Source organism: Labrus mixtus, chromosome 11, assembly GCF_963584025.1.
Source record: "Labrus mixtus chromosome 11, fLabMix1.1, whole genome shotgun sequence".
Lineage (NCBI taxonomy): Eukaryota > Metazoa > Chordata > Actinopteri > Labriformes > Labridae > Labrus > Labrus mixtus.
In genome coordinates, this window is record NC_083622.1 from 4,003,089 (window position 1) to 4,024,008 (window position 20,920).

Here is a 20,920-nt window from a genome sequence, read left to right on the forward strand (position 1 = left end):
TGCGCCCCATGTATGGTGGCTATAGACCCACAAGTGGGGAATTCCGGGTTTGAATCCGACCCATGGCCCATTCCTGCGTTGTCATTCCTTAATCTGTCCTAGATTTCCAACTCTTTGCCCCCCAAAAAAGATCCTACAAAAAGTTATTTTGAATTGATTTCAATTCTGTTTCTAAAGATAAAGTCTAGAAAATCATGGTGACGTCATCTTATGAACCCAGACGATATACGTGGTTCATCGGTGTATCGTTACATTCAGTCAAAACATTCTGTAATCATCCTTTTGAAAAGACCCTGAACTGATCCTCCGTACTCCATGAACAAGTATTAAAACTGGCTGTTCTTGAAATGTAAATAACGTGATACTTCAATTCCATAGCCCATTTGGTGTATTGAGAAAGACATTGTAGTGAGTATTTCACAAGAAATTCAATAAGAAATGTCAGAATATGCCATGACAGTCCAAACAGACGTATACAGTAATTCTTTGAGATCGTCTGGACGGATCAGGGAGACAGTAGAAGCAGTCTGGAGGAGGCTATGACGTCCGGTGTTTTGGACATGGCGTCCAGTGTTGCCATTCAGGATAAATTTATGACACTTGTTGTCAGACGTGGTCAGTCAACACTTTGTGGGATCTAGTTAGTTTGGAGCTTACTAAACCCCTGAGGACAGAAACTGTTGCTTACATAATGTAAAGCCTTTACATGAAATGACATTCTGCACAAAGTTAACCTGAGCCTGTCCAGGGCCACACTGACACATATATGGGCAGGCATATCAGGGATCATAACCCAGATTTGATAGCAATCTGAAGACAATATAACACCGAATTAAACAAGATAAGAGTTCAAACAAAGAGGGAGACAGGCTTTGATTATTGATAACTCCTTTCTTGCAATAACAGAAGCCGGCTTCGTTATATAAAGCTCTGCCAAGAAGAGTCTTTGTTGCTTCTTAGTTGAGAAGACACTTTGTCCCTGTATCTTGACAGCACTAATCCCCTCTCAAACATGACACCCTGATACTCAACAGCTCCTGTCTCCTTCCTTATTCTATTTATTCAGACTAACAAGTCTGGCCTGCTGTCTTTACGAGGAGGTGCATATGGCCCCGCAGAAAGCCTCGCTGCACGTCTTTGAGACTCTGCCACAGATGGTAAATGGCCCGTCCCTGTTTCTCCTCCTCGTCCTCCCCACAGTGCCCACAGTCCTTCCCCCCCCCCCTTGGGCCGCCGGGGGAAAAAACAAAAACACAAGCTTGTAGCAAATTTCCCCCCGAAGTAGGACGACATGTTGTAGAGTGAGCAGAAAAACTGCTGCAGCAGAGCAACCCGTCCATTAGAGCAGTAAACATCAGCACCCATTTCAACCACCACAACGGAAATGCTACTTATTAGCACGGGGGGGGGGACTGATGGTGGATGTGGTGGTCGTGGTGGAAGGAGAGGCAGGAGTCTTCTGCCTGTGCAGACGTTGTTCCAGACAGAAGGCTACACTGACACTTTGTTGCAAAAACTGCAGATGAAGCTGAAAAGAAACACACACACACACACACACACACACACACACACACACACACACACACACACACACACACTTGCATCTCCCTTTTTTCCCGCTACTTCCTTCCTCTCCCCAGAGTCTCTCGTCACATCCTCAGCACCGAGAGGCACAGAGAAAGCAGGTGGGCCGTCCACTTTTTCAAGCTGTCGAGCTAGCGCGAGGGGCTCACCGTCACCCAACGACACCCTCCAAACATAATCACAACACACACCTTCGTACGAACGCCGTGCATGCAGAAACCGACAATCCATTATCTGCTCTTTGTGGATGCATGAATGCCAACCATGCCTGCACATCTGCACATCGCCTCGTACAGTATTGCGCGCGAGAGTGTGGCATGTCTGGGGAATACTATTCACGGTAAACCACACACACACAGACACACAGACACACACACACACTGAGAGAAACGACGAATCCGAAACAAGGGGGGAAGGCAAAAGGGGATGTAATGACAAGGGATGCAGGACAAAATAAGCACCAATCTCAGTCTCCCTCTTACCTTCCAGGAGGAAACAGCTCACCTGGATGCCTCTGAGGAGCAGACAGAACGCATTCAGGCCAATCTCTCCCTGCAAACCAGCTCAAAACATCTCCCTCCCTCCCTCTCTCGCTCACTCTCTCTCTCTCTCTCTCTCTCTCCCCCTCTCTCTCTCTTTCCTCTCTTCCGCTCCCTCGCAAGCTGGAAATGATGAGATTGTACTATGAGCAGAGGGGGGGGGGGGGGGGGAGTGAAATCTGAGGCGGCGCAGGGTATTAGGAGGATGCGTTGTGTGTGGCAGACGGCCCAGAGAGACTGCGATCTCTTGGATCATGAAGGACCGGTTGGAGAAGGAGGGGTTTGGGAATGGGTGCGATGCAGCAGATGGGTGAGAAGTAAGTCTCCCGGCGAGGACATCCGGAAACCCTGAAGGACCCCTGCTCAGCTGAGATGGTACGGCCCAGAGGAGTTTAAGGAAGCTAACAGTGTCTGCAGCAGCAGCAGCTAGCAGTGGAGGGCTACAGTGATGCAGCTGCAGCATGAATCTGAGCGGAGCTAAGCTAACAAGAGGATGAGCTACTTTTAACCTCGACTTGTTTTCATCAGCCTCTCTGTAGCATCACTGAAGCACCTCAGATGAAATGTGAAACCTACATGTAGCTGTCTGCTCTAGCCAAATAGGATACCATCATCAAAAATTCAGACTGATAACCTCACTTTGTCACACTGCCATGCTTTTTTTTTTTTTTTTTAAGGAAAAATCGTTTTTTCCAAAATGTGTTGAGAAACAGGAGTAGGTTCCCTGCAGCACCTCTATAGCAGATTGATCATAACCTTGCAGGATGCACAAGAGAAAAATACATTATACTGCAAAATCAATTTATCTTTAAAGGCTTTATATGCGATTTTTCACATTTAAATATAAAATATATAGAAATAGAAATCAAGTATATCCTCTGAAAATAACTCTGTGAGTCATGACTGTCTACAATGGGTGTAACACCCGAGTCCCACTGTCTGTGATGCTTTCCGAGTTTTCGGAGTCCTATCTTCACTTTGTTTACATCGCCAGGACGGCCGGCCGGCTCTTTTAATTGAGGGACTAGAGAAAAGAAGAATAACATACTGTACTCACTGCTTAACTGTGTTTCTAGATCACGCTCATTTCAGGTACATTTACATGCAGTGTGAAGATACGAGCATAATGAAGATCGCTAGCATTAGCAAGCTAACACAACAATGCACTGTGAGTTGTTTTGGTTTCATGCTGGTGCTCAAGGGCGACATCTGCTGGATCAAAAAATCGCATACAAAGCCTTTAAAGACAAGGTTTATACCACAGCGTATGTTTCACAATGTCCTCTATCCAAAGAGTTGAATAATAATATTCATTTTTTTCTTTAAAAAATAAGATTTATGATACATTTTCCCGTGACAGTGTTTAAACTGAAATTATGATTATATATCAAACCTTTATGCTAACAATGCATTCGACTTAATAATGATATAAATGATATTATCTGCGAGACAACCATTCAAAAACTCTATCACATGAAAATGAAAATCAACTATGATGAGATCAGATAACCAGGATGGAGAGAAGGGGAAGTAAGAGGAACAAACTTTCATAAAGAAATGGATGTAGCCTCTTTGAAAATTGAATCTAGTTCAGAAGTGGTTTAGACCTGTTTTCTTTCTAATGTCAAACAGGCGCAATCCCACTAGTTGTATAGAAGTCTTTCAGAGAATGACTCCACTTGTCATCAGATGTTTTTCTTCATGTGCTTCAGTTGACGTTTGTAGTCTTCTTAAAAACAGAACAATGTTCATTTTATACGTTTTTTCGACTGAAGTAGGTGATAAAGCAGGTAGAATTTCAGGACAGTACAGAAACAGAGCTAACTTCCCTCTTAATTGTATGAAAAGTATGGTTGAAGCAGTCTTTATGGCAGTCCTCAATTATGGTGATATTATCTATAGACTAGAACCGGGCCGATATATATCGACCGATATCTTTCTCATAGATCTATGAAATCTGTAGTAATAGATATAAATGTACATGTATTGGGTTGAAACCTCAAATACAGTTATAAAACACTTTGTGAAAAAGATACATAATGAAGACAAGATGGTCATGTGCATCACCGCTTCACACTCTGGGGGGTAATAATCCATATAGCGCCCTCTGCTGGTGAAAGAGAACTGCTAGAGTAATACAACAATACTCAAATGAATTGAATGCTATTTGACTGGTTAAAAAAACTAGTAATATTGGTGAATATCTGCTTTCAAATAGCCGTTACAGATACTCACTGGATAAGCTAATATCGGACGATATTATCGGCTAGACGATGTTATCGGCTAGCCGATTAATCGGTCGTGCTCTACTATAGACATGCCTCTGATTGCACTCTTAAAACCCTAGACTCAGTTTAACGCTCTGCTCTTAGATTCATAACCAGAGATATGAAGTTACATCATAGGACCAATGAGACTAGAAAGCAGTTTGATAACTTTGTTAGCACATGAGAATATATGCATAAAAATATGTGAATACTGAATCGATGTAGCAAACACACATTGTGCACGTAACATCTCCTTTAAACCCTTTTTTAAACTGAAGCCAGGTTTCTGTTGGCAGGATATCAGCCTGTTTGTGAGCAGTGATGACGTCATTAACAATTAATGTCTTTATGTTAGCGATACACAAATTAAAAACAGGAAGTTACAGAGCGCAGGAAGTAATTACAGGCCTGTGTCTTTACTCTCTCAGTTCTCTAAAATATTAGAAAAACTGTACGTCAGTAGATTGGATAATTTTATTGAGAAGCACGAATTGTTGGTTGAGAGTCAGTATGGATTCAGGTCGAACAGATCTACATCCATGGCATTAATGGAGTTAATTGAAGACATTACCAGTTCCATAGACAATAAGAAATTTGCAGTGGGTGTATTTATAGATTTGAAAAAAGCATTCGACACAATTGATCATCATTTGTTAATCAAAAAACTGGAAAAGTATGGAATCAGAGGGGTTGTACTAGAGTGGATGAGATGCTACATAAGTAATAGACATCAGTTTGTGCAAATAGGGGATTGCAAATCAACATGCTTAGATATAACTTGTGGAGTCCCACAGGGGTCGGTTTTGGGTCCGAAATTATTTATTTTGCATATTAATGAAAAATGTAGGGTGTCAAACCTCTTAAAATTTGTGTTATTTGCAGATGACACTAATATTTTCTGTGATGGGGAAAATTTGCAGCAGCTTTTGGAGGTGGTCACAGCAGAAATTAGTAAACTAAAAACATGGTTTGATTTGAATAAATTATCATTAAATTTAAACAAAACCAAACTTATGCTGTTTGGAAACCGCAAAATAAATACACAAGTAAAAGTAATGATAAATAATGTTGAAAGAGTGTATGAAAATACATTTCTGGGTGTGATTCTTGATCACAAAATCTGCTGGAAACCCCATATAAAACATGTGAGAGCAAAAGTAGCAAGGAGCATTGGAGTGATGGGGAAAGCAAGGCACGTTTTGAATGAGAGAGCACTGTATATTCTGTATAGTTCACTTGTGTTACCATATTTAAATTACTGTGTGGAAGTATGGGGCAACACCTACAAAACCACATTACAATCACTAAGCACACTACAAAAAAGAGCCATTCGTATAGTAAACAATGTAGGATATTATAAACACACCAATATACTGTTTTTAAAATTACACACCTTAAAGTTTGGGGATCTGGTAGAATTTAAGACTGCACAAATAATGTATGAAGCAAAAAATAAACTGCTACCTGTAAACATACAAAAACTGTTCAAAGACAGAGAGGGGGGTTATAACCTTAGAGGGAAACTAAACTTGAAACAGCATTATGCTCGGACCAATTAAAAAAGTATGTATATTTCCATTTGTGGGGTGGTTTTGTGGAATGGTCTTGACAAAAGGATTGAAACAAAGTATGAATATAATGCAATTTAAAAAAATGTACGAAAGATGTATCTTTGAAAAGTACACAAATGAGGAAGGAGAATGTAAATCTCACAGCTGTTAATGGCGCCTGTTCATTTTGTTCCTTTTTTTGTTTGTTTGTTTTTGTTTTGTTCTGTTTTTCTTAATAGCTAGATTGGAGTATTTTTTTGTATTGTCCATTTAGTTTATTTTATTGGAATTTGCATTTGTTAATGGTGAAGAATGGGGGTAGGACTTGACAAGCCTAGGCTTCTTCCTATCCCTTTTCAAACGAGTCAAATGTGTATTATATTGAAATTGGCTTTTTATTTTTATTTTATTTTATACAGATTTTTATTTTTTTCCATTTGTTTATTCATTTTCATCTATTTTTTTAATAATTAGAAATAAAGAAGAAATAAAGAAGAAATAAATAATAAGAACAGGGTCCGACAAAGAAGGCTTGATAAAAATCCGATAGAGATTTTTCTTAGGGTCCTTTGAGTGCTTACTAGGGAATGTGACTCACTCCACTCACGATATTGGGTTCACAATACGATTCTCTCACAATTTATTTTACTAAATTAGACAAATTATGATGTAAAAGATTCCTTCAGGGGCTTGCAAACCCACTTGTCAGTGTGGTTTGGCCTTTCAATGTTTATTTTCTCTCAACAAGGGGAGGTGATTGGAGCTCCTCATCGTGTGTCTCTTCTTGTAATATTTGCACATACTTTTTGTGTCGTCTGTTATCTTCTCACCTCTTTCATTTTCTGTCTTGGGGAAGCCAAAATGCGTCCACACTCCTTTGAATCGATTTATCAAGATTTTCTTTACATCCCTAGTGCTACACCAATGATGGAGAACAAAAAAAAAAGATGAAATTACTTAAATTATTACAAGAGACGGTAGTTCAGTAGTCGTGGGTGCATCACGACGTGTCTTTCCTAAACGTATCAATATTGTTGTTGAAAACAGAGAAGAAGCTGCCTCCTAAATCATGTCGCGCTCCGTCACACTGAAATACTAATCATCAGATAGAGAAGAGTTTCCCTTTGTTCACATTCTCACTTAGTCCCCCCCCCCCCTCGTATTTCCCTGCACCCTCTTTCTCTGGGCCATGTATGACCTTGACTGACAGGCTTGTTGCTACAGGAACCGCTCCATGTCTATTGTGTTGTAGAGAATCAGGAAGGTGTGAAATTCACAATATGACGGCTCAGATTGGATCTTAACCAGTCGATTCCCAGACGGACGGGAAATCGTTTCAAACCATAACAACTGCACACGAGATTATTTGCATTTTAACAGGATTTAACCCCTTTAACTATCACCCATGCACACACATATGTACACACTGACACACACACACACACACACACACACTGGGTTTAAATGTGTGCAGTACAGTGAGGTGGAAAAAGGCCTGCAGGTCATTCATTATTCAGAGTTGCACACTAAACAACCTCACAACTCTGGTCCAGAAGCACATAAAACATTCACATAAACACTGATAAATACACATACTGTACAGCACCACTGGGGTGACTTGAGGGTCTTTCAAGGGGCAAAGGTGAGTCAGAGGAGAGACACAATGAACGGTGGGCCTGGACGTGTGATGAGAATGAGAATAGAAGCCAGACAGAAGGTGCAATACAAACAGAGAGGCTCGCACTTACAGAGGAATAAATCTGAAACTAAAAAATGTCTTCCTGGTAGAGTTGCAGTAACTTGAAACTGGTCTCGGTCACATTCCCCACTCTCTCTCTCTCTCTCTCCGCTGTCCTATCTCTGTAAAATAAGCATAAGACGTCAAAAGAAAATCTTTAAAAAAAAAAAGAAAAACAGAGAAATGATTTCTACAATATAAGTAACATACTTGCAAGCTACAAGTTAATTTTGTATGTTTATGTAGAAATGTTTTGCTCCACCTGTTCTCTCTCTCTCTCCACCTTTCCTCCTCCTACTCGGTGTGTGTCAGAGGGTTGGACGGTGTGTGATGAAAGGAGGAGCGGGTTTAGATTTGTAATCAGAAAATGACAGGTAGACCCAAATAAGAAAAAGTATTGACGTTTGAATTGTCGTACAGAAAAAGACGCTGCATTTATCTGTTAGAATCGTATTTTTTCAATAAATTAAACATAATATATAATGCACAAATCCAAATGTAGCAATGTTAGTTGCTTTCCCAATTTCGTTCCGCTCTACTAATGACATCTAAGACAACAATATGTTCACTTTTTTTTTTTTTTATACGTGCATGGCAAAAAGTACTGAAGGCAAAAGTGTATTCTTTCACAGAACATACACTGTAGACTGAAATAGTTGTGTAGTTTGTTTGAGGCGACAGAAGGTGCTCAAGTCTGAAGGCGTGATTGAAGAGGAGGTGTGCAAACAGTCGAAGGTCACAGAGCTTCTCATTATCTAACCGCAGACGTGTTGTTTCATTAAACAGTGGTCAGCAAGGCAGCACACTCCGAAGGATTTAATCATCTGAGCCTGATTTGGGTGATTGTTGCTGATCCTCATTTCTGAAGACGATTAGCGGTATGATTGAACAGAGCAGCATGTTCTCAGAATGAGGCTGATTGGCCATGATTCCTACCGAACCAGTATGAATAAGACAGTTCTCTAAAATTAGTAATAAATAAGTAACTGTTAACGACTGCAGCAAAGACGTAGTGAATAAACACCTTAAACATTTCAGTTTCATCGTGCAACACTTTGCTGTGCTGGTTTCATTTTGCACAAAAAAAGTCTTTGGGGTGATTTGGTAAAAAATGTGAGCATATTAAATTAAAGTAAACCAGTAACCCTACTCAAGTCACTTCAAATCACAGCTACAGTATATCAGTGAAGTGATTAAGATTGACATCATTAAAAGGAGAGTTTTGGTTTTAAACAGATAAAACATAGTCTCAGTTAAATCACCAATTGGTTTCTGAGGTGGACTTTTGAAGACTAATGGTGGCCGTAAAGGAAACGCAGTCTCGTACTAACTTCTGCTCTACATATAACAGGAAAGAGCTCGAGCTGAGGCGGGCCTTAAGCCTCATGACCAAACAGCAACCCGCCCGCTTGTCAGTCAAATCAACTCACACCCCTTATCCACAAAATCAAAAAACTCTGGGTTCTAAAAACAGTTCACCCCCCCGCACAGTGAGGGCTGATATAGAAACAAGCTGTTCAGACCACAATGTTTTGTTCTTTCTTTTAAACAACTTTTTTTGGTGGGAGTTTGGTGCCTTTACTGGATAGGATAGCTGACAAGAGAGAGGAAATGTTAGGAGGAGAGAGTTTAGTGTAACATGCAGCAAGGGGCCGAAGTCTGAGTCAAACCCATAGCGGCTGTGATGAGCACTATAGCCTCCATACGTGGGGCGTGAGACACAACTGTTGGACTATCCGGACCACCTTGGTTTTTCAAAATGTTTAATTCTGTTGTTGAAATGACTCATTTTTAAAGGGGTGTCAATGGGACTGATGCTTTATTTTATTTCAAGTGGACAATTGAGAAACTGATTTTTTTTTTTTTGCATTGTCGTCATTTTTTAACATCAGACGTTGCCGCTTGGTTTTAAACTGGCGGTGGGTCAATAAGAGCAATTTGAAGACGTCACTTTGGGCTCTTAGAATAATCATTGTGATGACTTTTCTCTTCTGATGATTCATTTAAAGTTCAACAGTTTTTGCAGCTTTACTTCAGTTAATCTTAAAATGTGACAGAATATATATATATATATGATATGCAAGGACTGACACTGGGTGATCATATTCTTGTATTTCCCCGACTGAAATGCATCTGCTTATAGATATCTGTGACTGTTTGAACTCTGATACTGTTCATAGTCATTGTCTATGTTCAACAACAAGAAGATGGATCACTATAAGTGACAGCCGGTATGCAACAGTATAGTGACCTTTGACTGTCTGGTAAAAACTATTTTCATGTGTAGTCAGAGAAAATCGACCATAATCTTCAAAATCAAATGAATTGACGTCACGCCCCTTCTGCTAACCGAAGCATACATTTAATTTACTCATAAGACATTCAAAACCAGACAGATACTTGTGACGGTTTGGAGCAGACTCTCTCTGTTATGTAAAGTTCAGTGACTGTTTTATCTTTCCGTTCTTCCTCTTCCCTGCTTATCCGGTTAAGAACGCTGCAAGGAGCCACATTTATCAACAGAGCTGTCAATCAGGATTTCAAATCTGCTCTTTTTTTTTTTTAAACATCAAATGACTTATTAAAAGAAAACGACTCAGAAAAATGAACGCTTGAAGACAAATCAGCAAGATAATAATAACTTTCAGGAGAGAAACTTTATATGACGTGTATTGTCACTTTGTCCCGTCTGTTAACATGGAGGGTTTATGAGCTGTACCGCAGCCAGCCAGCAGGGGGAGCTGTCAGGCGGCTGATTCTCCATCTATCTTAATAGGCTATACAGTTTATGGTTTATGACAAATTATAGTCTGGGTGAAATCTGTCTCAGTGTTCATTATCAGATTGTTAATGTATCAGAGTGGGTATATAAATTCAGACTTTTAGGATTTTTATGCACTTATACGTTTTGCAAGCTTTCTAGGAGAGCCGATTCAGGGGAAAAAAACACGTCTCTACCTCTGAATTGTTAGCGTTTGCCTGCGATGGTACACAATATCCCACAGAGTAAAGGATCATTTTTTTTCTCATTGCTTTTTAAACATGAATGAAAGCTTTATGTGGAATATGCAGAACAGAGATAATTGCATGCAGTTTTAATACTTGTAAATAAATAACATATTCAAATGATCTGTTAGAAATATTTTTGGAGCACGAGAAGAATAAAATGCTGCTTCGATTTCCCTTTGTTTTTTGTTTTTAATCATAAACATGCATCTCAGTGTTTTTAACCTCAAAATAAAATTACCATACTAATCGCATTTGCATCTCAGTTTTCTGTAGCAATTTGTATTGAATAAATATCACGCTGACGGCCTCCTGCAGACATCAGCAGCAAACTCTCCTCTGGCTGTAGTGCCCCCCCCCGTCTGACTCTCATTAAGGCTGCTGCTGTGAATGATGGCGATCCGCTGAAGTTCACAAACTCAGCGACGAGAAACTTTGACGTTATTTTAAAAGTCATATGAACAGCAGAGATGTGTAGTGCGACATTTGGCTCCTCCTCCTCCGTCATCATCACAGAGCTTTGTGCAGCTGCAGCCAGACCTCTATCCGTGTTGTAATAGGATTCACCCTGCTGAGTCACGTAATCACTTGATGACCTCAAATAAATGATGAATTTCTCTGACCTGGATATCCTGATACTGGTCAAGTTTATAACGTCCACCTGTAGGTCCACATATATGCTGCACATACAGAGCTTTTAAACAGCATGCCATGAAGTTGTTTCTCAGTTATCATAACTCTCTGGGGCCAACCAACCAGCAATTACACCCATCAGGTCATTTTATAAACAGGAACTGAAAATAATGGATCACTCAGGTCTGATCTGATACTGATTCCGATATTTTTTAAATCATAATTAATTGTTTCATTGTCGTTTTTTGCATTGTGTTAGCTTCACATACAAACAGGAAGCAGCAGCAACGACTGTCAGCTTTTCAAATTAAATCTTTCAAACTGAAGTGTAAGAATTTGTACTTTATAATCAATTTGTACTTTATAATCACATAGAAACTGCTCCAGAAACTGCTCCACCTCGTCTGAACGTCGTCATGGAGACAATTTGTGGGCCATTCTTATAGTTCAGTCTGATTGTCTTCATAGCGAGAGTGTTGCGAGCTGAGAATGTTTAAAGTGACCAGTGATCTTTCTTGACTCGGTGACGTGGATCTGCTCCATCAGTCCGATATCCGATATGTAAATTACTCCAATATCAGACCTGATACCGATATTAGATCGGATCGGTCCCATCTCTAATATTTCCTGCTCATCAGCTCACCCTGACCACACACAGACATTTTCATTAGGGGGCAGGCATGAAAACCTCTGTGTATAGCACCTTTGCCTCTTTCTGAAGAAACACACTATACTGAGTTGTGACAGTTTTGTAAACTTTTCTTTTTTTAAATCTGGATTTTTAAATGTGTAAACAACCTCATTCCAGAACCAATCTGTCAGCTAGTGAGCAAACCGAACAGCGTAATCAGAACAAGAGCTACATCAGGTGGAAACTTCAGAGCACCAAAACACAGAACTACATTTGATCAGTCATCTTTCTGTGTGAGAGGAACACACCTCTGGAACACATTACCATCTGAAATTTAACAACATGACAGTCTGTGAGCACTGACTGTTTCCTCTTAGACTCCTCACTTCACTGTTTGGTCTTATTAAGTCTCTTCTTTGTATTGAGTTTATAATGTCTATATTTGTGTAGTATCACTGTTTCTGAATTTCTTTAGTTTTTGTTCAAAGATTCAGAAGCAGGTGTTGCAAATAGCCACGGCTAGAAACCTGAATGCATGGTATCCACTTTGTGTTTTACATATGAAGCAATGTTCACTCCACATCATGTCAAATAAAAAAAACCCACATATGTTGTTTCAAAAAGTAACACAGAAATCAGACTGTTTTCTTCAGACCCTCAAAGCCTCACACTGTGCCCTCAATCCTCCTGTAATTCAAAGTTATAATCCAGAAGATTTAAAAATGTAATTTACCAAACCTCATGTTTGATACCGCAATATTTTAGGCTCAAAGATAATGATTGTGATTTAATCTCACAGATAGAAGCGTGCAGTCAAATCGCTTTCTCACGGCATTATGGGACTTTGTGATGTTTTTATATTTATTTTAAACAATGGGACACTAAGCTTATAAAGCATGTTTGGCTGTACTGTAACCAGATGCATGAGAGATAACCTCTCCTATCCGTACTTCAAATGATCATCAATGTAAAGCGCATTGAGCTTACCTGTAATGAAATGGGCTTCTTCATTAAACTTTCTGTTTTATTCAAATGGCTCACGGTGCTTTGAAAGTCCTCCAGGGTGAGGTAGACATGAGTTTTAACAAAAACACACCACCTGTGACTCATTCACAACTTGAAATATAAAAAGGCTTCACTCTTTAGCAAGAAGCAAATTCAGATTTTTGTCTCTAATAAAATCAACATCGATTCTGTTTTTTCTGACATTTGTCAAATATATAATCTTTGTATCTGTAAGAGGTTTAAAGTAAAGCTGTCAAACGATTACATTTTTAAATTGTTATTAATCACTAAATTTCTATCCTTAATTGCATTTTTAAATGCATGTTTGAAATTCCATTATTTAGCATTTAAAAATAAAAAAATGTTATGCTCTTATTTAGAATTTTTCTACTCTCTTGAGCGGAGGGTTCTTTACTCGCTGTTTGAATTTAACCCTGCTTTTATTTTGGCTTTTAGACTGAACGTTACAACAAAAAACGTAACCACAGAAAAAAGGACCTTATTATGGATGAAAAACTAAATGAAAACAGCTCAAAGAAAGTGTACAAAGGTACATGTTTGATGTCATAAAGTGGATATTACTTTGGACTCGACAGCTTAGATCTCTGAGAGGTTTTTTTTTAAGTGAAATGAGACATTTAAAGACGCAGCAGTGTCGTTCTTTTCCATCACTGTGACTACAGGGAGACACTGAGGAGGCGTATCCACGATGCGCCTAAAGGGACAAAATAGCATGCCAATAATTGCGATCCAAAAAATGTATTGCATTAATTGCAGATCTTACATTAAGCGTGAGTGACAAGTTAATGATGACAGCCCGAGTTTAAAGCAGCAGTCATTTGCTGAAGCCAAGGTCCTTTCATTGTTTGTGTTCTGGAGATCTCTGAGGGCTGTGTAGTTTATTTATTTTATTATATGTAAGTACTTTTTTTTTTAAAGCTTCAGTACTTTTCGATAATAAAATGGAGATTTAATCATTTTTAAAAACATGTGGAATTGAAAAGTATCGAAGTTTTGATAAAATGCTGACAATCTCAGTGCAGTGCATAACAAAGATGTTAGGACGCTCCTCCATTAGTTAGCAGCGACCTCATCACTAGTAAACAAGGTCAGTCAAAAAACTGCCAGAGAAGCTGGATATCCTCACACGAGTTGGAAAAGACCACAGTGAGATCAGAGAGGCGGGGTCCCCCTCAGGTGTCTATTAAAATGAGCCTCGCATGTTCACACACAGCGCTGAGTCCGCCTCCCCGCTGCCTGCTCGGTATAATTGGCCGAACCCCCAACATGGGCACGGACGCGCTAAAGTTGTGAAACGCAAACACAGAGAAACATGTAGGAGGGACTTTTGGGCTGCTGCTGCTTCACCTTGACTCCTCCTTGTCAATAAAACAGACCAACAAACGTAACAAAGTGGCACCTACCTCTCGCAGAAAAGAGCTAATCGATTGACAAGGACAAAGGCGAATAATGCCGCAGAAGCACAAGATCCAGTTAACGCCGGCCATGGCGGAGAATGGAATGAATGACCTAGAGAGGATGAAGCGCCCAGCTGCTGCTCTTAGTGCTCCAGCTGTTTATGGGTTTTTTTTTCCTGTCTGTGTGTGTTTTTTTTGTGCGCATGTGGATAACAGTGATATTCACACCCGGTCCTGGCCTAAATTCCCCCTCCCCCCCCCCCTTAAAACTCAGATTGCACATCTGTGCGGCGTCCTTCCCCTCCCCGCTGTCTGTATTAGGATTTAGGATTGTGCTCATGCCTCTGGCCGCTCTCCAGAAGAAAAGAGAGCCTCCATGTTTCCCCTCCATCACTCTGTCATTGTTATTCTGCAGTGCGCTTCTCATTGCCTGCCACCTCTGGGCCGCTGTAGATCAATACAAGAGCAAACCAAATCACACACACACACTCACACACACAAACACACACACACACAATAAAACTGCTTATTGGAAAACATTTCGTCCCCCCCCCCCCAGGGCTCGGCGTTGCAATTAATTTGGGACTAATTCATAAAACAATAGGTCTGCCTGCGGAGACGAGACGGAGACGTCACACAATTACTTTTTTTCGTAGTGGTGGTCAATCAGCTCATCAGTCTGCTGTTTACTCGCCGTCGGGGATAAAGTGCAGCTTTGTGCGGCTGATGAGCTTCAGAATGCAAATCAGCAGGATGACACTACACGCGCACATAAAACATACAGAGCTGCAGCAGAATTTTAAAGAAGCGCTCTAATCCCTATTCATGGCTAAGCACGCTGCTCCAGGCCCCTCAGATTAGGGCTTACATTTTACTGAAGCGAACCTGCACAAAGTGGCAAAGTCTCAGCAGCGTTCGGCGCTGTAAAAAAAAAGTGTGACTTCTAAAGCTGGATTGACCTTGGCTTGACTCTTTACTTCATGAAGCTTTTAAGACGTAAAGTAAAGAAGACGGGGGTTGGCTGCAGGGGCACTAAGACAACAACAAAAAAAAATGTCTCAAACTGCCTTGATTGTGGGAATCAGTCAAGCAGATTGTTGTCTGAAGGCGTCACTGTCAGGCTTGTGGATGTGCCGGGATAATGGTGAGAGCCGCTCTCTGGATGAGACGGATGTGAAGCGGGTTGGTGTGTGTTTCCTGGCTGCTTGTCAATGCTGTAAATGTGACACATTGACAGGAAGTGCAGACGGGATTAAGGCTCGGCTCGGCCAGCAGATGGCAATGACTCTCCTGCAGGACGGTGAAATGAGCTCCAGAGACTTTGGAAATGATGATGTATGAAGTTCAAGACTGAAATTAAAAATGATGTTTAGTGGAAATCTTTGTGGAAACTAATCCCTCCCCCCCCCCCAAGACAATCAGCCAGTGACATTAAAACCATTCAGTAGCACTTGTATGCTCAGTCTTCAGAACACATACTGTACTTTGAAAATGACATAGCTCAATTCAAGGTCCTTATCTCTCGTCTCAAGTCTGTCGTCTCTCATCCAATAGGTGGGGGGGGGTTTGTCCCCAGCTCCTTGCAGGCACATGGCAGAGTGTCCTTGGACAAAACACTGAACCCCAAGTTGCTCCGACTGCTGTTTCAGAATGTGTATGAATGGGAATAGGTCATACTTTTGTTGTCTGTTGTCATCATTGACGCTTTCCCCATTTCACCATTTTTGTGATGAATAAATGTATGATGTATAAATGAATATTATGTTAAATACTTTTTTAAATTACACCGGAGGATTTTTTTCAGCTTGTCTGTAACAGGCTGTGACATAGCCAGGGCGGATGGGGCTCAGATGGTAGAGTCGGGTCGTCTCTCAACCGGAAGGTCGGGGGTTCGATCTCCAGCTCCTGCAGCCACATGCTCAACGTGTCCTTGTGCAAAGACACTTAACCCCGAGTTGCTCCCGCTGCTTCGTTTGCGGAGTATACATGTGTATAAATGGGATTAGTTACTTCTGATGGTCATTTTACACAGCAGCCTCTACCATCAGTGTGTGAATGTGTAGAAGCTCAAGTCCATTTACCATTTACATAATCTATCGACAAACCGATCAAACACAACACATCCAACAATGTCCACTCAAAGTTTATGTTTTGGTGCTATCTCCATGAAGCATCATTATCTTTTCTGTTCACCTGTTTTATTGATACTGGGAATGTGACGAACAACGAGCTCAGGATGATTTCAGGGACAGTCTGCCTGAAATGTTCTGGAGACATTTTCTGGAGAGCATTATGTGAAAAAAGTTTAACAATCAGTTCAGTAAAGGCAGGGCAGCCCGGGACAGATCTGAAGTGCTTGATGTCTCTTTAAGAGGAACAGTGATAACTGATGTAGCAGAAGCAGTGCTAAAGTAGTTGTGGTCACAAGGACTGATAGTACTATCAAAAAGATTACAAAACAACAGTAGTAGAAGCACTAGTCCTAATAGTGTTAGTGATAGTGCCAGTTAGAAAAAGGATGTAAGTCACAATGCAGTACAGTTTTGAGGACACACAGAGCCATTCAGTCCAATATGAGCCTGAATGATAATGTGACTAAGTAGAGTCTCATGATCCTCTAGTATTTTTTACAGAACATTTTTGTTCTCTGAGCGTCCGTATTTGGGGGGAGGAGGGGGAAATACATATGAGATGATATCACTCCTGACCCACCCAGAAGCAACAGCTCAGAAACATGTTTCACAAGGACTTTTGATATATTTACAATTTTCCCCATGAAGAACAACTAACTGGAACTCGGGCAACATCCTTGAAGAGTTGTTCCCTGGTTCTCCCTCCCCTTGTATTTGAGCAGCATATTTGGTAAAAAAAAAAAAATCATGGTAAGATCATGTATGGAGAGCCTGTTGGCTGTCTGCCCTTCCTGAAGTAAAGTAAATAATAGATTGTGGCAACTGTTTTGCAATTTCAGTTCCTCACAAATGGCCATTCATTGGTAGATAAAGAAATACATCTCTAAAGCTGCAGATAGAGTAAATTATCTGTCTTGTTTCAAAGCTGAGAAAGTGAGTGGGAGGGGGCTTTAATAGAAATCTGAGCAGTCCTGGTGTCATCATAAAGACTTTACAAACTGTGACTGCAACTTTTACACTAAAAACACCAGAGTGCATCGTCCTATTATAAACACTGGCATCCTTAACAAGATAGTTTCTTATATTTATTTTTTTAGCTTAGATTATTAAGATGGACGTAGAAACAGTCACCTGGAAGTGAAGCCAGAATTTTTTCGAGCTACAAATGCTTTTTTGCTGCAGTATTAGTCATAAAACCTGCCTCCTCCATGTTAACAGATGGGACGTGGCTCAAACTATGAAACTGTAAAATAGAACTTTTCAGACTGGGATTCTGTAGTGGTAGATATTATCTCGTTGATTTATGACCATGTGTTCATTTTTTCGGACTAGTTTTGTTTGCAGCGTTCTTAACCAGATTATTAGAGCAGAGAAGGAAAGGCTGGAGAAATCACAACAAAAACGAACAATACAGTCATTGAACTCGCCGTCACTGTGAGTGTGTGCTCCAAACTGAATCAAGAATCTGTTCTGCTGTGAACTTCATCGACCTGATGGATCTTTGACATTTTATCAATAAGCTGAATGTGTGCTTTGGTCAGAAGAATGGGTGTGGTGACTCCGCGATCACCAGCCTTATGTGTATTTCTTGGTTAAAAATTACCTCACCATGAAATAAGTCAATTCCCTTCGCTAGGGTATTTTGGCTTCAGTTTTGTACAATAGAAGTAGACAGAGACTCCCTGTTCATATAAATTCAAGGTCAATGTTTTAAAGCAAAAACTACGTGATAAAAGTTTACATTTTGAATCAATAATCTTGAAGATTCCTCTGCGACTAACATTTTGTCTGTCAAATATCCTGCACTTTTATTTTATTTATAGTAAGATCTATGATTTTACACAAAGTAATGAAGGAGCAGATTTATAGCAGGTTGTAAACTTCACACAAACGGTCTCCAAATGAGCCTACAGGGTTCATCTTTCACAAGGTCTTTATCAGGACTGATTTCTTCCAGAGTTATCGCCTTCTGTCCATTAAAAGACCTGATGAATAAATCCAGTGAAATATGAACATGGAAGAAAGCAGTGTCGCTTTAAATGAAATGTACTTATCCTGCGCTTATTTAGTCTTCTGCCTGCTCAAATCATTTTACAGCACTTGTCATATTCACCCATTCACACTGCATTTATTTACTGATGATGCTATGTAAAGTGTATGAATCAATCCAATGCATACACATTCTCACTCAATGTCTTGCTTAAAGACTCTTCGATATGTGGACTGCAGGAGATGGGATCAAACCTCCATCCTCCAATCACCGAGCCACAGCCACCCCTTTAAAAATCATGGTTCCCCAGATGGTCTTCTATGGACACAGGTGGGGCCGTGAGCTGAGCTGCTGCTAGCTTGTTCGGAAGTGCTAATGTTGCTTTCAGGTTAAACTTCCTTCAGAGATATCCTTTGACAAGGTCGTCATAGGTGGCAATAAAACACTAACTAGAGCACTGTCACTTTGTAGTCTTTTTGATGCTCCTTGTAGAGAATTTAGAGGGCTGTGAGCTGAGCTGTAACTGACATAAGCTTGTTTCTCTGTTTCCAGATGTTTGATGACTAACAGTATCTAGTTTTTTTGCAAAAATGTATTTGGCAAATTAAGCAAAAAATAGCATTCTCCCTTGGAGACCAAATAAGACCAAGAACACCAAGTAAAAGGTTTAACAGAATATATTTTTTTTAAAGCTTAAAAAGGTCCACAACCAGTAAATTGTTCAGACAGAGATGGTGGGAACACCTTATAAACCACTTGGGACAAATACACGATCCTCTCTCGTATTCAACTGACAGGAGGAGAATCTAAAAATGGCTCAGGTTAAAATTACATTAAACAGGATTGTGCACGGCTATGCGTTGCTATAAATGTGAAGCGCTGAATCTTAAACAGGTCTTCTTTTGAGAGGAAAGAAGCCTGGATCCTCTGAGGTTGGTGGTGCTAAACTGTTGAATGACAAAGTGCTTTATCTGGAGCTAGATAAGGGAAGGTTGCAGCCTCCTGCAGATAGCGACGCAACCACTGAGGATGAAAGACATCCTTTGTTGCCAGCCCAGATTCAGCAAGGGAGCCTGTCAACAAAGCAGCTTTTGCTGGCTTTCTGTGGCAGGAGGGGGGGAAAAAAAGATTGTCATATGGCCGCCTCACTCTTCTGTGGGCTTATTGTGCTGTTTTGTGACATGAAGAAGTTGATTTCATTGGGCATATGACAAGTATTTACCAGGCAGAGTGAGTTAAGTGTAGTGATACACGCCTGCTCACTGGCTAGACACCAGTGCATCAGTTAATGGGTATTCTCTTTTATTGCAATTACCATGTATGAAACCATAGTAGATATATTTATTAACCTTCTCTTTGTGCTAGCCTTTTAACTGTAATAAAAAGGTTTCTCTAGCTTACAGTGATTTTGAATTTAAGTAAAACCTATTTACATTATTTGGCTCCTTTTCTACATCTTGCTTTACTTCTTAAACACATATGTTTACGCTTCATTCATTATTATTATATATAAATAGAGGTTTATTACACTGTACAAAGAATGCTTCTTTCCTAGAACCAGTGATCAAATACTATAAGCTAACAGGTTAGCTTAGCATAGCACAAAAACTGGTCAAATTGTGCTGTTTGGCTCCATCTGAGTGCCCCTCTAGCTCTAAACTAAATTGTAAAGCTCTGTTTGGATCAAAAGTCAAGAGAAATGACCCCCTTCCATCGTTTAATTTGACGACATACATTGGTTAACCGACCTTGTTCTTCAACCAACAACACCATAAACCAACAGCACTGTTGTTTCTGGATGCCCTTCACCTGGAGTTGCATGTTCAATGTAAAGGACAAGTTTGATGACCTGTTAGCAACTCATTCAAATCTTGAAACCATATTTTTTTCTGATGCAAACAAACAAATGCCGTTCCATTTGAGCCGTAGACGTCTGTCTTTCTGTTTTAACTGTTTCTAGCGAGTACCATGTTTGCTGCTTTCAGGTTTACCATCACTGTATGAACCAGAATTAAAATAAAAAAGTTCTATAATTGAATTGTGCTTAGCTGGTAGAAAGGAAGCCAAAATAACCACATCAAGAACAGTGGCAGGGCCAGACTTTTTCACTGGGGTGGCCCAACTGGGGAGCTGACTAATGCAGGGTTGGCCACAAACAAGTGAATGAATAACGTTTCCCTTTACATCTCCACTCAACTTCACTCTCCACTCCACCTTATAACTCCACAACAATTACCTACTTTATATACTTACATGTAGGTGTCTAAAAATGTTTTGAATTCCTGTGTTTATCTTTTTACTTTTTAGTAACACGAGTGACAACATTAAAAACTAAAACAAAAAAAAAGATGTGTCCAAAGTTACAGTTTTGAGCACTAACAAAAATAAATGTGCCAAACCGAAATCCAAGGAAGATGACTAGCAATA

General features: G+C 40.1%; 2 protein-coding genes across 3 annotated transcripts in view; one reads left to right on the forward strand and one right to left on the reverse strand.

Moving 5' to 3' along the window:
* Positions 1-20,920, forward strand: part of nod1 (nucleotide-binding oligomerization domain containing 1) — a 475,392-nt gene that overhangs the window by 302,311 nt on the left and 152,161 nt on the right. The gene's annotated exons all lie outside the window — the stretch shown is intronic.
* cdk14 (cyclin dependent kinase 14) overlaps positions 1-20,920 on the reverse strand; it is a 206,314-nt gene that overhangs the window by 150,453 nt on the left and 34,941 nt on the right. The window contains exon 1 of one of the 2 annotated variants that reach the window (XM_061049640.1): positions 2,067-2,904. The exons of the other annotated variant lie outside the window; for it this stretch is intronic. The gene's annotated coding sequence lies outside the window, so the exon portion shown is untranslated. Of the gene's footprint in view, positions 1-2,066; positions 2,905-20,920 lie in introns of those variants that run through there. 2 annotated transcript variants of the gene reach the window in all.